Source organism: Haliotis cracherodii, unplaced genomic scaffold, assembly GCF_022045235.1.
Source record: "Haliotis cracherodii isolate W230 unplaced genomic scaffold, xgHalCrac1.p SCAF_15, whole genome shotgun sequence".
Classification (NCBI taxonomy): Eukaryota; Metazoa; Mollusca; class Gastropoda; order Lepetellida; family Haliotidae; genus Haliotis; species Haliotis cracherodii.
The window spans coordinates 32,796,916-32,818,198 of NW_027266270.1; the positions used below are offsets into that span (position 1 = coordinate 32,796,916).

Genomic DNA, 21,283 nt, shown 5'->3' on the forward strand with positions numbered 1-21,283 from the left:
GGTGAGACAATGTAAAGTGATGAGACAATGTAAAGTGATGAGACAATGTAACGAGGTGAGACAACTCAAAGTGATGAGACAATGTAACGAGGTGAGACAACTCAAAGTGATGACACAATGTAACGAAGTGAGACAATGTAAAGTGATGAGACAACGAGACAAAAGCAGGAAAACGTATAAATGTCCTCTTTATGTTTTCCATATTGATATTCTCCAAAGTCTCCATTAACTGATGCTAATATCCATTTATTGTTCAATAATGTATCTGAATGTATGTATACTTCAAGCAACGTGAAAACAAACGTGGTTATAATCTTACTATTGCCACCCAGTAGTGTCTGGAGACATCAAATTAAATCCCGGTTCAGTTCATTCTTGCACAGGTAATAACGAACTTACAATATTTTATTTAAACATCAGATGTTTGAGACATAAATTTACCAAAATCACTGAAGATATTTCTGAATTTGATGTCCCATGTTTCACTGAAACACATCTAGATGCATCTGTAAAATCATCGGATCTACTGATAGATAGTTACTACTCCCCAGTTAGAAGGGGTGGAAATTGTTTTGGGGTGGCCTCAGATTCAGAATTACTCAATTATGAAATAATGTGGTTTTAAATATATCTGCCTCAAGATATACACAACGCCCCTACGTCATATTGGGATTATCTTGAACCCTTAATAGAAACTGCCCTGGGAATTCCATCAAAATTAGTACTAGTTGGAGACCTTAACGAAGATTTGTTGAATAACAATGTACACCACCTACGCGATATAATGGTGAGTAAATATCTACGTAATCTTATTAAACAGCCCACACGTATAACACAAACCTCGGCTACTCTGATTGACCCTATTGTTGTAAGCCAGGACAACGATAACATACAAGGTTTCAACGCCTTAACCAGCTTATTGTTTACACAGGTTAGGAAAAAATGTTTGGCTCCTGCAATTCGGTCAACGAAACTTGTGACCCCCCAACATTAGCACTGAGTCACTATTTCAAAGAGTACGTGCCCTGAAAAGGAGTGATAATAAGGCCAAGGGATAAACCCTGCTTTAACAGTGAAATTCGACGTGCAATCCGTATCCGAGAAAGAAATAAGGCAAAATTATCCTGCAAACCAAATGACTTTTTAAGATACAAAACATAAAGAAATACTGTTAATATTCTCCGAAAACAAGCAAAAGAGGACTTCCATTGTAACTTAGATGGGATTAATCAACAATATCCAAAGAAAATAACAAAAACTATTGGAATTTACTTAGATTTATTCTGAAGGATTCCGGTACTACAACTATACCCCCTTTGGTCACTGATGTTTCAAGTATGCCAACCGCTTTTTCAGATTGCGAAAAATCTGAAGCATTGAATATATATTAAAGTTCAGTTACAAATATCGATGATTGTAACCATGTGTTACACACCTGATATGTGATGCTGAACTTTAAGATTTTCATGTTGAACATAACGAAATAATCGATTTGATAAAGTCACTTTAATAAACAAAGCTAGTAGTCCAAATAACATTAATTCCACACCAGTGGAAATTGGCATATGCCATTCCTCTATATAAGAACGTTTATAATCTTCACCTACCATTTATAGACCTGTATGGCTATCATCATGTATAAGTAAGATGTGTGAGCGAATCGTTTTCAAGAGATTGTATAATCATCTTAAAGATCAAATTGCTGTGTAAATACCAATCTCGATTTGTACCAGGACACTCAACTACTTTTCAACTACTAGAAATATATCATCAAATATGTAAGTCTTCAGAGCATGAATATTTCTGCGGGGTTTTCTGTGACATTTCTAAAACATTGACCGATTTGGGGCATAATGGTTTGTTACAGAGTTCAAACAATATGGCATTAGTGATAATCAGCTTAAATGGTTCCAAAAGTTCAAGTGAACAAATCCTACACGCTGGTGTCCTTCAGGGATACGTCCTTGGGCCATTATTATTTTTGATTTATATTAATGACATGTGCTATGAAATGAAACATTTTCCACCGATTTTCGCAGATACCAGCATTGGCATATCATCTCTAGATATAAGCATATTGAAAACTCCATGAATAAAGATCTATGCAAATTACATGCTTGGGCACAAACGTGGTGAGTACAATTCAATTCCAGTAAATCAAGTATATATTCTTCGCGCATAAAACCCAAGTAGAAATGCCATCACTAGTTTTCAATAACACATGCATGGAAAGGGTAGACTGTCACAAGCACCTTGGTGTTACATTATCACCAGACACATAATGGAACGATCATATCAATAATATTCTTTCAAGTCCTTCAAAATGGTTTCATCGATGAGAAAACTTAAATATCGGCTAAGTAGATCAAATTTGGCAAGAATATATCAAGTTTTTATCAGACGACTTTAGGGTATGCCTCAGTTGTCTTGGACAGCTGGTCTTCTTATAATATGCTAGCCACATAAAGAAACCGTGCATGGAGAAAATATATTCTGGATTGAAATACAACACAACAAGAACACAATGATGCAGACGCTGTAGCAGCTGAATGATCGGACCATAACAAAATGTCAACGGGACCTGAACAACATCTGTTACGATGACGTCAGAAGATCAAAATGGAGTAGGGGGTCAAACGACAAAGTCACAAAGTAAATAACGGGTATAACCACCCTTTGCGTGAATCACAGCAGTGCATCGGCGACGCATGGAGTCCACCAAATGGGCATGGAAGGCCTGGGGAATGGCCTACCATATCCTGCTCAAATCCTGTGCCAAGTCACGGACGTTATCTGGAGGATGTAGAAGACGACGCAGACGGCGCTCCATTTCATCCCACACATGCTCTATTGGGGAGAGATCTGGAGAATTTCCAGGCCATGGCAGTAACATGACATTGTTATGGTGAAGGAAATCCATTGCGACCCTAGCCGTGTGAGGACGAGCGTTGTCCTGTTGAAATGTCAATCCCGGGCCATGACGTTGCAGGAAAGGAATGACCACAGGCCTCAGAATCTGATCTCTGTAGCCAACACGGGGGAGATTGCCCTGAATAAGCACCAAAGGGTTCGGTGCCGTGCTGTTATCCCACCCCAAATCATCACAGAGTCACCTCCAAAACGATTCCTCTCCACAATTCAGTTGCGTGCATAACGTTCTCCCAAACGCCGGTAGACATGTTGGCGCCCGTCACTGTGGGAAATGTTGAACCTCGATTCATCTGTAAAGACAACATTTCTCCACCATATTCGAGGTTGGCGAACATGATTTCGACACCATCTTAGACGGTTGACTCGATGACGGTGTGTCAGGATGGGACGTATGGCAGGGCGTCGTGGTCGAATCCCGTACTGACGTAAACGATTCCTGACAGTGTTGGGATGGATACGGCGCAGTCCAGGAATTGTCTGGGTCGTCGTTACTGCCGTTTGGGACCTGTGTCGGAGATGTGTCACTCGAATCCATCTGTCCTGTCTTGGCGTCATTACTCGGGGACGTCCTGAACGTGGGTGGTCGGCAACGTCATTTGTGTTCTGATAGCGCCTCACCAATGCCGATATCGTGTTATGATGGCATTGGAAATGTGTTGCCACCTGTTGTTGCCTCATTCCCGCTCGGATCATTCCAATGGCTTCATGACGCTGTGCAGCTGTCAGTCTTGGCATGATTTGCTTGAGGTATGCTTGTGTCTGCGCCTGAGAAGTTTTGAATTTTTGAATGACCACAGATCATGCTTTCCAAAGTGACAGCGAATTGTTGTTTCAAGCCGCACTCAGTAATATTCCTGCTACATGTCGCCATTAAGGGGAATGAATCAATGGGACGAAAACAATGTAAAAGAATTATTGTAACGGAATGAGACAACGTACGGTGATGAGACAATGTTAGGTGGAGAGACAATGTAACGGGATATGAGACAATGTAAGGTGGTGAGACAATGTATGATGATGAGACAATGTAACGGAATGAGACAAGGTACGGTGATGAGACAATATAACGGAATGAGACAAAGTACGGTGATGAGACAATGTAACGGGATGTGAGACAATGTAACGGGATATGAGACAATGTAAGGGGGTGAGACAATGTAACGGGATGGGACCATGCAAGGTGATGAGACAATGTAACGGAATGTGAGAAAATGTAAGGTGATGGGACAATGTAACGGGATGGGACCATGCAAGGTGATGAGACAATGTAACGGAATGTGAGACAATGTAAGGTGATGGGACAATGTAAGGTGATGGGACAATGTAACGGAATGTGAGACAATGTAAGGTGGTAAATTGAGACAATGTAAGGTGATGGGACAATGTAAGGTGATGGGACAATTTAACGTGAGGGGGATATGTAAAGTGATAAGAAAATGTAACGGAATGTGAGACAACGTAAGGTGATGGGACAATGTAAGGTGATGGGACAATGTAACGGGATGTGAGACAATGTGAGGTGATGGGACAATGTAACGGGATGGGGCTATGTAAAGTGGTGAGAAAATGTAACGGAATGTGAGACAACGTAAGGTGATGGGACAATGTAACAGTGTGATGAGACAATTTAACGTAATGAGTTACCACAATGGGACATGGCGGCGTTACACCGTGAGACACCAGCGCGAGGCCACAAAGCAACACACTGATAACACACTGTAAGAAATCAATGTAACGTGGAGGGGCAGTCTCTCTGATCTACATAGATACAGGTGTTTGCACTCCTAGTTCAATATGTAGACTAACTAAACAGAACGCAATTACTTGTTTCTTAATATAGAAAACACATAACAGACAAAGTCGTAAGGTGTCTATTCATACAACGTCTAAATAAACAGGGACACATATGGTCTAAAACTTACTCAGACAAAGACAAAGGCAGCAGACCGTGTAGACGGTCTGTATTAACAGTGTTATGTACGGTTTATTTAATACACAAGGCAGAGCCAGAAGACCATGGTGATTGTATGTGTTAACAGTGGTACAATTTGAATGAGTGAGTTGTGTTTAACGCCGCTGTTAACAGTATTCCAGTCATAGCACGTCGTGTCAGCTTAATGTGGGAGGAAAGCCCCAAGTGATGCAGGTCTCAGACGTTTACCACTTTGGTAACAGTTATACAAACGGTCTTTATAATATACCAAACAAAGCCGGGGAGCCATGGATTTGGTCAGGATAACAGTGATATAAACGGTCCCAATAACACACTAGATTAAGCCAGGAAATCATGGAAACGGTCTGGATAAACAGTGATATTGAATACACTAGACAAAGCCAGTAGACCGTGTAGAAGGTCTGGACAAACATTGACATAAAAAGTTTATATGATACATTATACAAAGCAAGTAGGTCATGAAAAAGGTCTGGATAAACGGTGATATTCAAGGTTCATAAAACACAATAGACAAGGCCAAGAAACCCGGAAAACAGTCTGGATAAACAGTGATACACAATGTCTGTACAATACACTAGACGAAGCCAGGACATCATGGAGGTGGTCTGGGTAAACAGTGCTATAAAACTGTCTATATAATACACTAGACAAAACCAGGAGACCATGGATGGGGTCTGGGTAAACAGTGCTATAACACGGTCTATATAATACACTAGACAAAAACAGGAGACCATGGAGGTGGTCTGGGTAAACAGTGCTATAACACGGTCTATATAATACATTGGACAACACCAGGAGACAATGGAGAAGGTCTGGGTAAACAGTGCTATAACACGGTCTATATAATACACTAGACAACACCAGGAGACAATGGGCACGGTCTGGGTCAACAGTGCTATAACACGGTCTATACAATACACTAGACGAAACCAGGAGACCATGGAGGTGGTCTGGGTAAACAATGCTATAACAAGGTCTATATAATACACTAGATAAAACCAGGAGATCATGCATGGGGTCTGGGTAAACAGTGCTATATAACGGTCTATATAATACACTAGACAAAACCAGGGGATCATGCATGGGGTCTGGGTAAACAGTGCTATATAACGGTCTATATAATACACTAGACAACACCAAGATACCCTGGATGGGGTCTGGGTAAACAGAGCTATATAACGGTCTATATAATACACTAGACAACACCAGGAGATCATGGATGGGGTCTGGGTAAACAGAGCTATATAACGGTCTATATAATACACTAGACAACACCAGGATACCATGGACACGATCTCAATAAACAGTGCTATAACACGGTCTATATAATACACTAGATAAAACCAGGAGATCATGGATGGGGTCTGGGTAAACAGTGCTATATAACGGTCTATATAATACACTAGACAACACCAAGATAGCATGGATGGGGTCTGGGTAAACAGTGCTATATAACGGTCTATAAAATACCCTAGACAAAACCAGGAGACCATGGATGGGGTCTGGGTAAACAGTGCTATAACACAGTCTATATAATACACTAGACAAAACCAGGAGACCATGACGATGGGGTTCTCCCAGAAACCCTTAAAGCCAGAAATTGATCAGACAATGATAACATTCTAATGTCTCCCCGATAACATTCTAATGTCTCGCGTGTGATTCAGTGTTCTACAAAAAGAATCTGCAGCCGTTCAGAGATACATGTCTAGTCTTCTACCATACCGACGACGGTGTGTTAGGAACAGAATATTTTGCCCACACTATCACACCTATCCTGCTTCGGCGGATGCATTGTATCGGCGTAGTCACTTTGGAGGAGACAAGACCAAGTCGTAGATGGTGGTGGGTTGTAATATAGTTTTAGGCATAAAGTGCTGGACATTTTGAAGCAGTATCAGACATATGACAGTTAAGCAGACACCAGAACCATTTTTAGCATGTCCGACCAAATAACTTGAAGATATATACAAACAAGTTTTTAACAGATATAAATAGTTTCAATTGCAATGAAAACGAGTGTTAGTGCGTTGTCCCTGCTTTAAGTCGTATAATTTTCTCTGTAACAGAAGGAGACACGCAATTTTGTTAGAACAGCAAGACTCTTACTTCATATCACCAAGGATCTCCAGTGAACATGTGTGTGCGAGCGTGGGCACATTATTTTTCAAGCCTTTTCTGGAACAAATTATCTTTTCCCCAAATAAGCTTGAACCGAAATAGTTAAGGCCAGGTCGCGATGTAGATAAAATACGGTTTCCCAGCCATTGACTGCTCTGCTCCTTTCAGGGTGGTTTAATAGCATAGCAGCCAAGACCCAGAATAGAACACAGCCAATTCTCGTTGAGGCTCAGATTGACATTGTCTCGAAATTGCTACCAATGATTATTACACATTCCATTCATTAATGCGCTGTTGACTAAGATTACCAGTACAATAAATCAGATCTATCCTCATGTTCAGCATTGTCATCGTGGAGTATATCCCCAGATTATTGTCAAAGAGGGAGACGTCTTTAATGATCCGTATTGATACAGATAACGCCAGAACGATGTTCGCCTTGTTTAATAGGACCCACCATTTTCTAATAAACTTGTCCTTGTTTCATTGTGGTCGAAGTTCGTGCGTCTTTATTGTCCTCGATGTCACCAGAATCAATGGCTTTACTTCAAAGGTTGTATTGTCAAATGGTTGAGCGGCTCGGTTGACATGAGTGTGTCTTTTGTTGCCGCCGATCCCCGAACCCCACCCAACATCGATACTTTGAAAACTAGTTGCTACACTATTGTAAGAATAGTGTAGGATTCCACAATACCGTCTTGAAAGTGGAGATGGTTCCAGAGTGGGTGGGTTTGTTTGTTTGTTTGTTTGTTTATTGAAATATTCCAGCTATGACGGTGGTCTGTAAATACTCGAGTCTGGTACCAGACAATACAGAAATTGACATCATGAGCATCAATCCACGCAGTTGGGATACGATGACATGCATCAACCAGGTCGGCGATCCTGACCAACCGATACGGTCAGTCTCCTCCTTTGACAGGCATAGTCAATTGGATCAGATTGGTCAGATTGAATTGGTGTATGGGCCCGTGTATGGGTATGTTAGTTGGTGAGTGAGTGGTTGAGTGAGTCAGTAAAGGATTTAAAGTGTTTGCCACCTTTGATCAAAGCCCACAAACACGGGTATGGCACAGACAAACTAATGAACACAATCAGGTAGATTTTAAAATTCGAACCTCGACAAAATGACGCACCTCTACACAGTAAAATTGCAGCACCTATGGCGACTTGGTCACCTGTGGCCACCTTTCCCAGATCTGCGTTTACAACTACTATCTCCTCGTATCGCGATAGTACACGAAATAGTTCTTAAAAAACACCTTATATCTTGGATTCGAACCAACGATCATAGGAATTCAGTACGACTAAGGGCCACAACTCGGTTTGTTTGTTTGTTTGTTGTTTAACGCCGCACTCAGCAATATTCCAGCTATATGACAGTGGTCTCTAAATAATCGAATCTCGACCAGACAATCCAGTGATTGACATCATGAGTATCGATCTACGCAATTTGGATACGATGACATGCATCAACCAAGTAAGCGAGCCTGACCACCCGATCCCGTTAGTCGCTTTGTACGACAAGCATAGTCGCCTCTTACGGCAAGCATGGGTAGCTGAAGACCTATTCTACCCCGGATCTTCACGGCTAGACACAACTCTGCATCACATTACAGTGTCTTAGATGCCTTAGAGTCAACTGCGTCATCGTTTAAAAGTGTCTTTAGAATTGTAATAGTTTATTATGGGATAGTTTATCTGTGATTTATAAGACCATTTAACGTTGATAGTATCATTAATGCTCGAGCTCGGTTTGTCATGTGTTCAAAAGGATGGTAATGAGTTGGCGGGTTAGGTTTGACACTGTTGAAGAACAACGTTTCATTTAAATCACAGCATACCAAACAAAATTGTTCGAGGTTTGTTACCGTGGTGACACCATAAAACATGAGCGTTGTGAAAAGTTGAAAAAAAATGTTCCAACAAAACAAAATCCTTCACTGAGACATGTTGCAGTTCTTTAAGGTATGTCATATATAGCGTGGGTGTCGTTTCCTTTCAACGAATGTTCGTTCCAGGTATGGCCATGGCGAGGTCCCCGACAATGGGCATAATCGATACAGCCAAGCAGATAATCGGGAGCATGAAAGATTTCCATTCAGGTATTTCAGAACAACGTACGACGTTTCCTTGTGGGCAGAGTTGACCACACAAACACTCTACTCTCTAAGACTGGTCTCCCGACACCATAGTAATCTGAGAACTCTTTATCACTTTGCCGGTGAAATTAATTGGCACCGTGCAAGTCAGGTAATTAACTTAAGCAAGTGAGAGACGACCACGAGTACCGAAGATTGTGCTCCCGGGCGTGACGTCACAGACTTACCTCGATCTGATTGGGGAATAAAGAAACACTAGCACCAATTGTTGGCAGTCACTCGGCGACACTCGTCCACGCGCTCTCGACAGATGGATGACGACCAAGTTTACGCAAGAACATCTCAAGAATAAGCGAATTTTATAAAGACAAAAGTAGTGACGATTGACTTTGGGTAATTAATCACACAGTGTCTGTCTCCGTGTCTTCTCGGTGTCTGATTTGGGTGGGTATATAAACTCACAGGACACGCTCCTAAATCCTTCAAACTTGGAATTGGACAGGCGCAGTTACCGAAGTTGGCAGCGGGTTGTTATACAGTCATTAACAACGCGGGAACACTGAAGGTAGGATCTCTCTCTCTCTCTCTATCTCTCTCTCTCTCTCTCTCTCTCTCTCTCTCTCTCTCTCTCTCTCTCTCCTTGGTACATGTGACATTGTCTCCACACATTAAATGTCTTATCATTCGTCAATCAGATTTTTAACATCAATTCTCATAATGTTTTATTTAGTTTATCAGTTTCACGCTACATTTGCCTTTTCACGATTGTTTAAATGCCATTCCAGTCAGCATATTTTACTTTCCAATCTCTAATGGTTCCACAACGGGTTTCCTACTCCAGTAGACAGCCAGTGTTTGCCATTGCCGTTAACTCAGTTATCTATATTTGCATGGCCTCAGCGTGTACTGGGGAGAATGGATGTGTCGTGTATTGGCAGACCAGGTAGTCGGACGATGCGTTTGCTGAACTACAATTGAACTACATGTATGTGAGAATTGTCATGAAAGGAACCATTTAAATTATTGACATAAACAATGTGTACTGTCATCTTTCTGACACATATCGTTAAGACTGTTTGGGCTTTTTTCTTTTAAAATGATCTTCTTGAAAGTTAGCTTTGTTCTCCATTCTTTGACAAGATGAAAGTCAATGCGGACGATTAAACACACACACACACACACACACACACACACACACACACACACACACACACACACACATATATATATATATATATATATATACTCAAAATGAGGAGGATTTTATTTACATTTTACATTTTTTCCGCTATATAACAGTGCTATATAACGGTCTAAATGATAAACTAGACACCACGAGGAGACCATGGAGGGGGTCTGGGTAAACAGTGCTATAACACGGTCTGTATAATACACTAGACAACACCAGGAGACCATGGACACGGTCTGGGTAAACGGTGTTATAACACAGTCTATGCAATACACTAGACAAAACCAGGAGACCATGACGATGGGGGTCTCCCTACCTGAAGTTGCAAGTGAATACTTTAAAGGGGTACGCCGGTCTATATCTAATTGTTGCATTCAGTGTCATGAGTAACGTTGCAACGTTGTTACTATGTAATGAGGGGTCTGATTTACCGAAATACATGATGCCATTGGAGGTTTCACTTAAACAAGTTGTGTTTGAACAACTTCCATCAAATGTGCTAGAACTGCCCACTGCCCGGGCTGGTTCCCCTTTAAACCCGTGTGTTTCGTCAGTTTTTTGGTTGCTGAACTCAACTGCAACTTAAGATTAATTGTTTTCTTTCGAACTTCAGTAAAAGAATCGCTCCTTTGTAACATCTTGTTAACGTTGGTAGAGACTGGGATCGGCCAAAATGATCGAATACAATTTATATAAAGCCATGTATCCTAGCGTTCAATATTCTTTCGTATTTTTGGAAGTGTGCGTTCTCTTTTATCTTCCCAGAAGAAAGTGCATTTTGCATGATCTACTGTGAACACGTGCATAGAAGAACATCGATATCCGGAGAAGAAGGCGAAATGTGTGGACTATCGATATTTCCAGTGCTACGTTTGACAGCAGATGTCGGGTTACTTACATGGGGCTTAACGCACGCTACTCTCTCTCTCTGTGTGTGTGTGTGTGTGTGTGTGTGTGTGTGTGTGTGTGTGTGTGTGTGTGTGTGTGTGTGTGTGTGTGTGTGTGTGTGTGTGTGTGTGTGTGCTTGTACTAGTCCGCACTGATGCCGATTTATAGTGCCAGCACATTGAGATACCATGCCGCAATTTAACATAAATACCCCACTCAGACACAGTATACTGACTCCGAGCCGACCAGTCCTTGTTATAGCCCCTTAATGCCGAGCGCCAGACAGGGTAACAACATGTACCGTCTTTTAACGCCTTTGGTATGGCGTGGCCGGGGATCGAATCCCGGACCTTTCGCTCTCCGGGCAGACGCTCTACCACTAGACCACGCTGGGTGATCCTTACATTACAGGAACTATCGTATCGTCCTTACTCTCTGTTATGGCTATATTGCTTGTGGCTGTATCGCTAAATCGCATCGTACTATCGCTTTGTCGCGATATCGTGTGGTGACTTCAACAATTCATTATAGTGTTTTTAACGAGAAATGATCCACTGCATACAATTAGGAACTTTCTTCCAAAACTTTCAGTAAAAAAAATTATACATCAAATTTTTTCAGTTTAAAGACTCATTGAAAACACAATTTTAATATCAGTTCTCATTTCAGGTTGTCTCACTGGCAAAATAAATTTCTGTTAATAATTCAAATTTTCCATTTCGGCCGCTGTAATTACTTTCGACATCTGCTCCTGATCCGTTTCCTACACTATCTTTAACTCGTTTCGCTTTTTTATAGTTTCCAACTAGCGTCAGTTTTTGCAAGTCCCCAAAGTATGGAAGACCAGCCTCTGTCAAATTTCTCCTTTTTATAAACGTTTTTGCTTCGGAAATGAGAATCTTATTGAGTCCTCTCAATTCACGACAGCTTTCTTCTTTTCATCTCGTGAGATCTCGTGCTCTCAAATGATCATTTTCTCGTGGCACTTAATGTTTGGTTCGCCAAGGAGATACCTTAGGCACTTTTATTGTCAAGCAAATCAACGTAAGTGGTGTTTTCCTGGCACGCCAATCCAGACATACTACTCTGTCAATTAAAAGGGAAATGATAACTCCTGTCTTCATCCGCAAAACTCTTAGGATGGCACACAAAGCCAGCAATTACTTCATACTTAAACGCGCATGCGCCAAATTGTTCCTACTTCATAACCGTCACTGCTCTATCTATTATAAATATTCATTTAAGGTTTCCTTGTATTCAATTGTAGAGGGACAAATATGACACTTAGAATTAATATCATTTATTGCAGTGAACATTTCTAAATATTTAAAGTAAAACATATTTAGCCGTGGTTCCCAACACAATATGCCGCACGGTGGCAAAGCTGTGCAGAGTGGTGTCCCTTGGGTACGCCAGAAACCTATAATCTTGGGTTCGAATCCCGGTTCGCCCTGATTTTGTTTCTAGGTTTGTCAGCACAATACCCGTGCTCGTGGGTTTCACCAAAATGGTAAACGTCTGAAACCTGCATCACTTCGGACTTTCCTCCCATATTAGGAATTACTGTTAAAAGAGGCGTTAAACCCACCTCACTCACTCACTCACTCACTCACCCACCCACTCATTCACTCACCCACCCACCCACTCACTCACTCACTCACTCACTCACTCAGAGGAGTCCCTCAGACATTTATTTACAGACCGCCGTCATGCAGCTGGTATATTGCTTAGTGCGGCGTTAAACAACAAACAAACAAAGAAACAAACAAACTTTCCTCCCACGCCGATCAAGCAGCCAGGTCATTATATAACTAAAATAGTGTTCAAAGAGGTCTTGGATCAACTCACTCACTCACCCATCGGAGTATATTCCAGCGTGAACTACACTGAACTGACCCTGGCGTGTTCGATATGCGACGATTAGTCTAACTCACTCCCACACATGTCGGCAATCGGGTGTTATATCGTAACGTATGTTTATCTTAAAGTATGAAATCTCAGGGCACTTTGCTGAGCAGAGTTTTGTCTCTTTGTCGTACCAGGATCCGCTGGCCATGGTTTAGAATCTCATCTTCGCCGCAGTCCTCATCCTTGTTTTATCAGCACCGTGGCGCGTTAGTTTCAGCAACGTGGTGAACGTCTAAGACCTGATTTGCTTTCACACGGACTGATAAGCCGTGATATAACCGACTTACCAGATATGATAAGCCATGATATAACCGACTTACCGGAGCTGATAAGCCGTGATATAACCGAAATACTACCAAATGAGACGAAAAACCTTAACTTCCTTACAATTGTCTCAATGGGATTTTCACTTTTGATTGCTTTCCCTACCAGGACTTCAGCTAAATGTGTCAGACTGCATATGTTTTACTCGGGCAGACTGTGATAATGGTTAATGAGATGAGTATCACCACTGGGATTCGAACCCGCGCCATACCATGCGAGGCATTTGGTGAAGGCGTCGGTCATGGTGACAATGTGCATGGACATCAAAGTCACAATCAAATATTTATTTCACCAGGATTTTATTTCTAGGCTTGTCAGGACCATACCTGTTCACGTGGATTTCATCAAAGTTGGTGGGGTAGCCTAGTGGTTAAAGTTTCGCTCGTCACGCCGAAGGCGATTACTCACATGGCTACAAAGTGTGAAGTCCATTTCTGATGTCCCCTGCAGTGATCTTGAGGGATATTTCTCAAAACGGGGTAAAATCCATTCACTGACTCATCCGAAATAGGTTCTATCATTATAAAGATTATTTTAAGCACAACTGACACATTCGAAAACAGCTAAATATAACAGAAAAGCTACTATTACCAACAAGTTGATTTGTATCGGAAAACCTGGTAAACTGACAGTGGAAACATTAACGAGTACAAAACAGGCGGAAAATGCGAGTTAAAACAATAGTACATGTACTAGTAACACCCCAGCTGAAACATTGCCGACTTTGACAGCGATCACCTTCAGTGGGGTATTGTCAATAACTATTATCATTGCATTATTTTGTTTCTATTTACTGAGGAGCTGACGGATAGCCTAGTGGATAAAGCGTTCGCTCGTCACGCAGAAGACCCGGGTTCGATACCCGACATGGATGCAATGTGTGAAGCCCAATTCTGGTGTCCCCCGCCGTGATATTGCTGGAATATTGCTAAAAGCGGCGTAAAACCATACTCACTCACTCTATTTACTGAATCAATTACATTTCTATCGAAGGGTACCTTTGATTCAGATCGACGTATTTTGTAGATGGCTTTTGTGTTGCCAGTGTCATACGACCGCATGATGCCTAAAGTACATTGGTAAATATAGCTTAAATCTTTACAAAGTGGACTTCCGGGTGTTTAGAGAATTGCTTAATGCAGTTAAAGGTCTAAAGCTTACTGCATCACTACAGTGAGTATGGTTTTAGCAATATTCCAGCAATATCACGGCGGGAATAGAACCAGGGTCTTCGGCGTGACGAGCGAACGCTTTAACCACTAGGCTACCCCACGGCGTCGCATCACTGCAGGCTTTCCCGCTACATCAAGCAGACGAATACTGATCATAGCGACGTTAAACCAAACTCACTCGCTCTCTTGATCAAGTAGAGTAACATTTATTTCGGTGAGAAACAAAATCTTAGTTTATTTTTCTTTAAGCCCGTATCACTGTAGCAGCGATGCGAAAAGCATTTACAGTGTTACAGGAAGTATTTACAGACCGCCGTCATAGAGCTGGAATATTGATGAGTGCGTCCTTAAACAACAAACAAACAAACAAACTAACCCATCCACTCTGGAACCATGTCCACTTTCAAGATGGTATTGTGGAATCCTACAGTATTCTAACTGTAGCTTCTTCAGATCCAAATCAATACAGAATCTTGCGCACATGAGCCAAACGCTGAGAGGGGAATTCACGTGCAACACGCAGATGGTTCGAAATGTTGTGATTGTCGATTTTGAAAATTGTCACCCGCGGCGATTATTCACCACAGCGTCTTTCATAGTGTGTGTGATCTCCGACACTGAGGTGATGCAGCGTCCTTCTCTTTGCGGTTTCAATTCCGATTCCTTGCACAACTGGCATGTGTCTCCAGAATGGTTATTGTCAACAAACTGAAGAGTTTTTATCTTATTCTCAAATCTTACCATCATTTTAAGACGAAAGACCGTTAACATTGCGTTTGACCAAAACACTCGACCATCCACATTTTATTGAAAATAGCCAAATATGCATAGTCCAATCAAATTCGAGCAATGAAATGGAAATCCGGTTCGTAAACCGTCGTGCAGATTTTGCTCGATTGTGGGATTTGCAAAGCATGTGCATCGCCACCTCGTTGTCAGCCGATATTTTCCATATCTTTTCATATTTTTAGTCAAGGTGCATTTCGTGATGTAAAACCAGTATCACAATATAGATTTTGATTATCGCTCAGATCGTTCTGAACGGGCGCCGCCATTTTGTTTGAAGCAAATGGAAGTGATACGAGAGGTGGGATCAGATTGGTCCATAGGAGAGGCTTGGAAAGGACATAACTGGCGGCGCTACGATCGAGCCGAGTAATTCCAGTCTAGTTCGGAAAGGGTTGAAACTGAACTTTTTTTAAATCAGTTAACTCTCTTGCCTCGGAAAGATGTCCGACACCCACAGGTCGCTGAATCACATCTGCGATTCACACCTTCATAACGTTCTACATGCGTCCAATTCGCTGTTCAGAGTTGCCTCCCCTGGGCAAGCCAGAAAGCTATGATAGTGGGTTCCAATCCCGGTTGACCCCGATTATGTTACTAGGTTTGTCAGCTCCATACCCGTGCTTGTGGGTTTCACCGAAGAGGTAAACGTCTGAGACCTGCATCACTTAGGGCTTTCCCCAACATTTAGTTGACGAGTTTTGATGTAACTGGAATACTGTTAAAAGCGGCGTAATAACCAACTCACTCAACTAGCGTTCGATACAGATTTTGTACCGGCCTTCACAAGCTCCAGCACAGTGCGCAGGCAATGCCGTTGAAATCTTTAAACCCCTCCATTCCCGAACTGATCATTATGCCCATCAAGTGTTCCGGTTGAAAATGTTAAGGTTATGAGTGAGTGAGTGAGTGAATTGGGTTTAACGCCGCTTTTAACAGTATTCCAGTGATATCACGGCGGGTCAGCTTAACGTGGGAGGAAAGCCCAAAGTGATGCAGGTTTCGGACGTTTACCACTTCGGTGAAACCCACAATCATAGGTTTCTGGCGTGCCCTAGGGACGCAACTCTGCACAGCGAATCGCGTCGCCTTAGACGACTGGGCCACCCGTGCCCCCGTTAAGGTTATGAACCTGTAGGCATGAAACATGAAACATAGTTATATAAAGTATATAAATCTGACCCCTTCGTGCTTTTAGAATGATTTCTCTTATTAAATTACATTTCCAAAGGAAAGGTGTGACTATATTAAAAAATCAATGGTTTAGAATAAAGGGGGTTTAAATATTTACACAATAATCCATAGACCCCAACAGTCTTTTGACTGTGACTTTGACCCGTTAAGATCCGGGTAGGAATTGGTTGTAAGAGGCGACTAAGGGGATCGGGTGGTCAGACTCGCTGACTTGATTGATGCATGTCATCATATCCCAATTGGATAGATCGATGCTCATGATATCAGTCACTGGACTGTCTGGTCCAGACTCGTCTGTCTGGTCATATGAAATAAGTGCGGTGTTAAACACCAAACAAACAAACACATATACAGCAAAACCCGGTTAATCCGGATTTAGATTCATGAATTATGGTTTGGGAGTAATGTCACGTTGTTTACAAGGTCCGAGCAGTAATCGCTCGGAAGGTAGAGTTTTAGGATTAACCATGTCCGGATTAATGAGGTTTCACTGTGTACAGATGGATGGAGTTTAGCGTTCGAATCAGACAGCCCGCCCTCCCATGGACAGTTATATTTAGTCGGCGTTATTGTCTATCAAGTCTCTTATCCTGTCTGTCAAGTTAAATATTTCCAGCTACAAAGACTGCTCAAGCATTTTAGTGAGTGAGTGAGTTTGGTTTAACGCAGCTTTTAACAGTATTCCAGTTATATCACGGCGTGTCAGCTTAATGTGGGAAGAAAGCCCGAAGTGATGCAGGTATCAGACGTTTACCGCTTCGGTGAAACCCACGAGCACGGGTATGGTGTTGACAAACCTAGAAACATAATTGGGGCGAACCAGGATTCGAACCCACAATCATAGGTTTCTGGCGCGCCAAACGGACAGCTTAAACATTGCACAACATAAGGATGTATTTTCATAATTATGGCTGTTAGTTTATAGAACATTGATAGCAAATTCAAGGGAAATTTCATCCTCGATTACCCTGAGTGATCTCCATTCTGTTATGGGGGGCACGGGTGGCCCAGTCGTCTAAGGCGCCGCGATTCGCTGTGCAGAGTTGCGTCCCTAGGGCACGCCAGAAACCTATGATTGTGGGTTCGAATCCCGGTTCGCCCCGATTATGTTTCTAGGTTTGTCAGCACCATACCCGTGAACGTGGGTTTCACCGAAGTGGTAAACGTCCGAAACCTGCATCACTTTGGGCTTTCCTCCCACATTAAGCTGACACGCCGTGATATAACTGGAATACTGTTAAAAGCGGCGTTAAACCAGAGTCACTCACTCACTCACTCACTCTGTTATGATAAATGCCTTTCACCCGTAAGCCACCAAGGCTTCGTTTCGGAAATGACGTCATCATATCAATCTAAACTTTCACGAACACAGCACAGAATTTCTATCGCTCATAAATGAAATACGTATTTACTGCACGACTAGGGGACGCAACTCTGCACAGCAAATTGCGGCGGCTTTGATAACTGGACAAACGGTGCATCCTATTCTAGGTTGAGTTTGAGTTGAGTTGAATTGGGTTCAACGTCGCTTTTAAACAGCATAACGCCGCTTTTAACAGGATTCCAGTTTCATCATGGCGTGTCAGCTTAATGTGGGAGGAAAGTCTGATGTGATGCTGCTGTTGAGTGAGTGAATGAGTAAGTTGGGTTTAACGCCGCTTTTAAAAGTATTCCAGCTATATCACGGCGTATCAGCTTAATGTGGGAGGAGTGAGTGAGTGAGTTGGGTTTAACGCCGCTTTTAACAGTATTCCACTCATATCACGGTTTGTCAGCTTAATGTGGGAGGAAAGCCCGAAGTGATGCAGGTCTCAGACGTTTACCACTTCGGTGAAAACCACGAGCACGGGTATGGTGCTGACAAACCTAGAAACAACCGGGATTCGAACCCACAATCATTGGTCTCTGGCGTGCCCAAGGGACGCAAGTCTGCACAGCGAATCGCGGCGCCTTAGACGACTGGGCCGCCTGTACCCCCGATGCTCCTATTGAACGTTTACGACTTCGGTGGTGATTGTGTGCCAGTATACCCAATTTGCATGGATGCTCTCACTATCAACCACTATTTTGTTTGGTCTACATGTGATGAGGACAAGGACCTCGACAAGGAACAGCGTTCATGTAATCATGAACTGCGATATCGCAGCAATTTTGTCAGGAACTAGTAAAGGCTGTTTTACGCCGCAGTAGGTAATATTGAAGCTATATCACGGCGGGTTAGGCTAGTCAGTGAGTCATGGCATGATAACACGATATACAACCGTTGTGACCACTAATCTTCATTTAGTTGACTCAACACTGAAAGATATTTTCACGGACCCCCAAACACACACAGAAATAGGCTTCACACATTGTACCCATGTCGGGAATCGAACCCGGGTCTTCGGCGTGACGAGCGAACGCTTTAACCATTAGGCTACCCGACCGCCCCCATCACATTTTGAACAGGCAATAGCACCTTTATTGGAGCTTAAAATATGACCTAAATTCATTTACTCGTTCCAACGTGATATTTATTTTATAATTATCGGTATGTTGAAAGGATATATATACATGCTGTTTTATTTTATTAAATGTCATCTTCATTAAATTCAACATAACCTAGTTTTTGGTTTTTTAAACGAAATAATGTTTTTTTTATTCCCCAATCAATAAAAGCTTAATACTTAAATATGCACAGAAAGCGGCAGACATCAAAGACATCAGTGGCAGTGAAGTAAACAATTGTAGCGAGTACACAATAACTTGTAAGCTTTGAAGTTTTCTTCCGTCTGAAGTTAATTGGGGAAATTAAACCGAATACACGATACTTTGCTAAACCATTATATGGAATAGTAATGGATACTTTAAAATGGATTTAATTGACAAGACATGATGTATAAATGAAGTTTCAAAAGAATTTAAGCCGCAGCATTTGCAATATTTGAAATTCTGTTTCTTTAATAACAAATACTATGGTTATTAATAGTTTTGGATATTTTATTATTTTGCATTTGTACTTTTCTGTATACGGCGAAAATCAAAAGAATTTCCTCTGTTACAATTTGTTGTACAGATATGCCTCCATAATTCGTGCCAGAAACGAGCATTTTAATCTCAGATTTTCTACGTTCCCTGGCACCGAACCCGTTCTCTTGGGTGACACAGAAGTGATAAACGACCACGCAGCATTCACCAGTGACTGAAAACATTGCTGCTACATCGCGTGAAGTTCTTCATCACATGAACAATGCTCCCATTCATACCAAACAAACTGGTGGTTGATAGTGTGAGCACTCATGCAAATGGGCTAAGCTGGCACACATATACTTGATGTGGCCGTGGGAGACAATATTGTCCTGCTACCAACCAATAACTTACTGTCGGCCCTTAGATTAGGAGTGGGCTCGTATCCCCGTTCGCCCCGATTATGTTTCTAGGTTTGTCAGCACCATATTCATGCTCGTGGATTTCACCAAAGTGGTAACCATCTGAGACCTGCATCAATTCGGGCCATCCTCCCTTATTAAGCTGACACGCCGTGATATAACTGCAATACTGTTCAGAGCGACGCCGGGGCACGGGTGTCCCAGTCGTCTAAGGCGCCGCGATTTGCTGTGCAGAGTTGCGTCCCTTGGGCACGCCAGAAACCTATGATTTTGGTTCGAATCCCGGTTCGCCGCGATTATGTTTCTAGGTTTGTCAGCACCATACCCGTGCTCGTGGGTTTCACCGAAATGATAAACGTCTGAGACCTGCATCACTTCGGGCTTTCCTCCCACATTAAGCTGACACGCCGCGATATAACTGGAATACTGTTAAAAGCGGCGTTAAACCCAACTCACTCACTCACTCACTCACTCAAAGCGACGCTATACCAGATCCACTCAAATCGACTCTTACATTCAGATATATTATATACACATGAAGCGCTTAGAGCCATAAGGGCCAATGTCATGTTTTAGATAAGAAATGAAAATCATAACCATATGCATGCTAATAAATATTTTTTATTCAGCAATAAATTCCTAAACGTGAACATTTTTTCACAGCATACCTATAAATGTTATTATAAAATAAACATTCAAAAAAAGGAAATAACTTAAGGTTTTTAATTTGTGTAAGGATGGAAAGGGCCAATGTCTGTATTTTGAAAAAAAATTATAACGTGTACTAACTTTCAAAATCTCTTTAACAACCAGTCTCAACCTTACCGGAAATGAGAGCTAAAAGGTCCAAAATCAAGAAGAGTGACTTATGCCTATTTGGAACTTGACTTTGGCCCTTTTGCAGAATATTAAGTAGCTATATTACAGAAACTTATCAATGAAAACATACAATAATTTTTCTACAAGTAGACAAGAACTCATAGATGTTATTTATGCAGTAATATGCAAAAAGGGCCAAAAATGCATTTTGGCCCCTTTTGGCGCTACGCCCTTCACATGTATTTAAGAACTATGACTCCATAGCCCGCCATTGATTGTTATAAGAGTCTACTCAAATAGGTGGACATGTCACGTTCCTGAATGCGATGCTGTTGATTGTTGCCCGTGCTCTCAACGCCTGGTGTGTACATCTTGCCCAGGGAAGGGCGTTAACTGATTGTAAAGGTCCAGTTTCCACCCTTTCCGAACTAGGCTAGAATTATGGAGTTATGTTATGGCTGGACTTATGAGTCTATGTATAGTCCAGTCAAAATCGTGAAACGAAATCGACCTCCCGATTCATAAAC

At 42.0% G+C, this 21,283-nt stretch overlaps 1 protein-coding gene across 3 annotated transcripts in view; it reads left to right on the forward strand.

The window, feature by feature from the left end:
- Positions 1–9,311: 9,311 nt before the first annotated feature.
- LOC139462060 (uncharacterized) overlaps positions 9,312–21,283 on the forward strand; it is a 50,171-nt gene continuing 38,199 nt past the window's right edge. The window contains exon 1 of one of the 3 annotated variants that reach the window (XM_071243561.1): positions 9,312–9,673. The gene's annotated coding sequence lies outside the window, so the exon portion shown is untranslated. The remainder of the gene's footprint in view (positions 9,674–21,283) is intronic. The other 2 variants (XM_071243560.1, XM_071243562.1) reach the window with 2 other exon arrangements.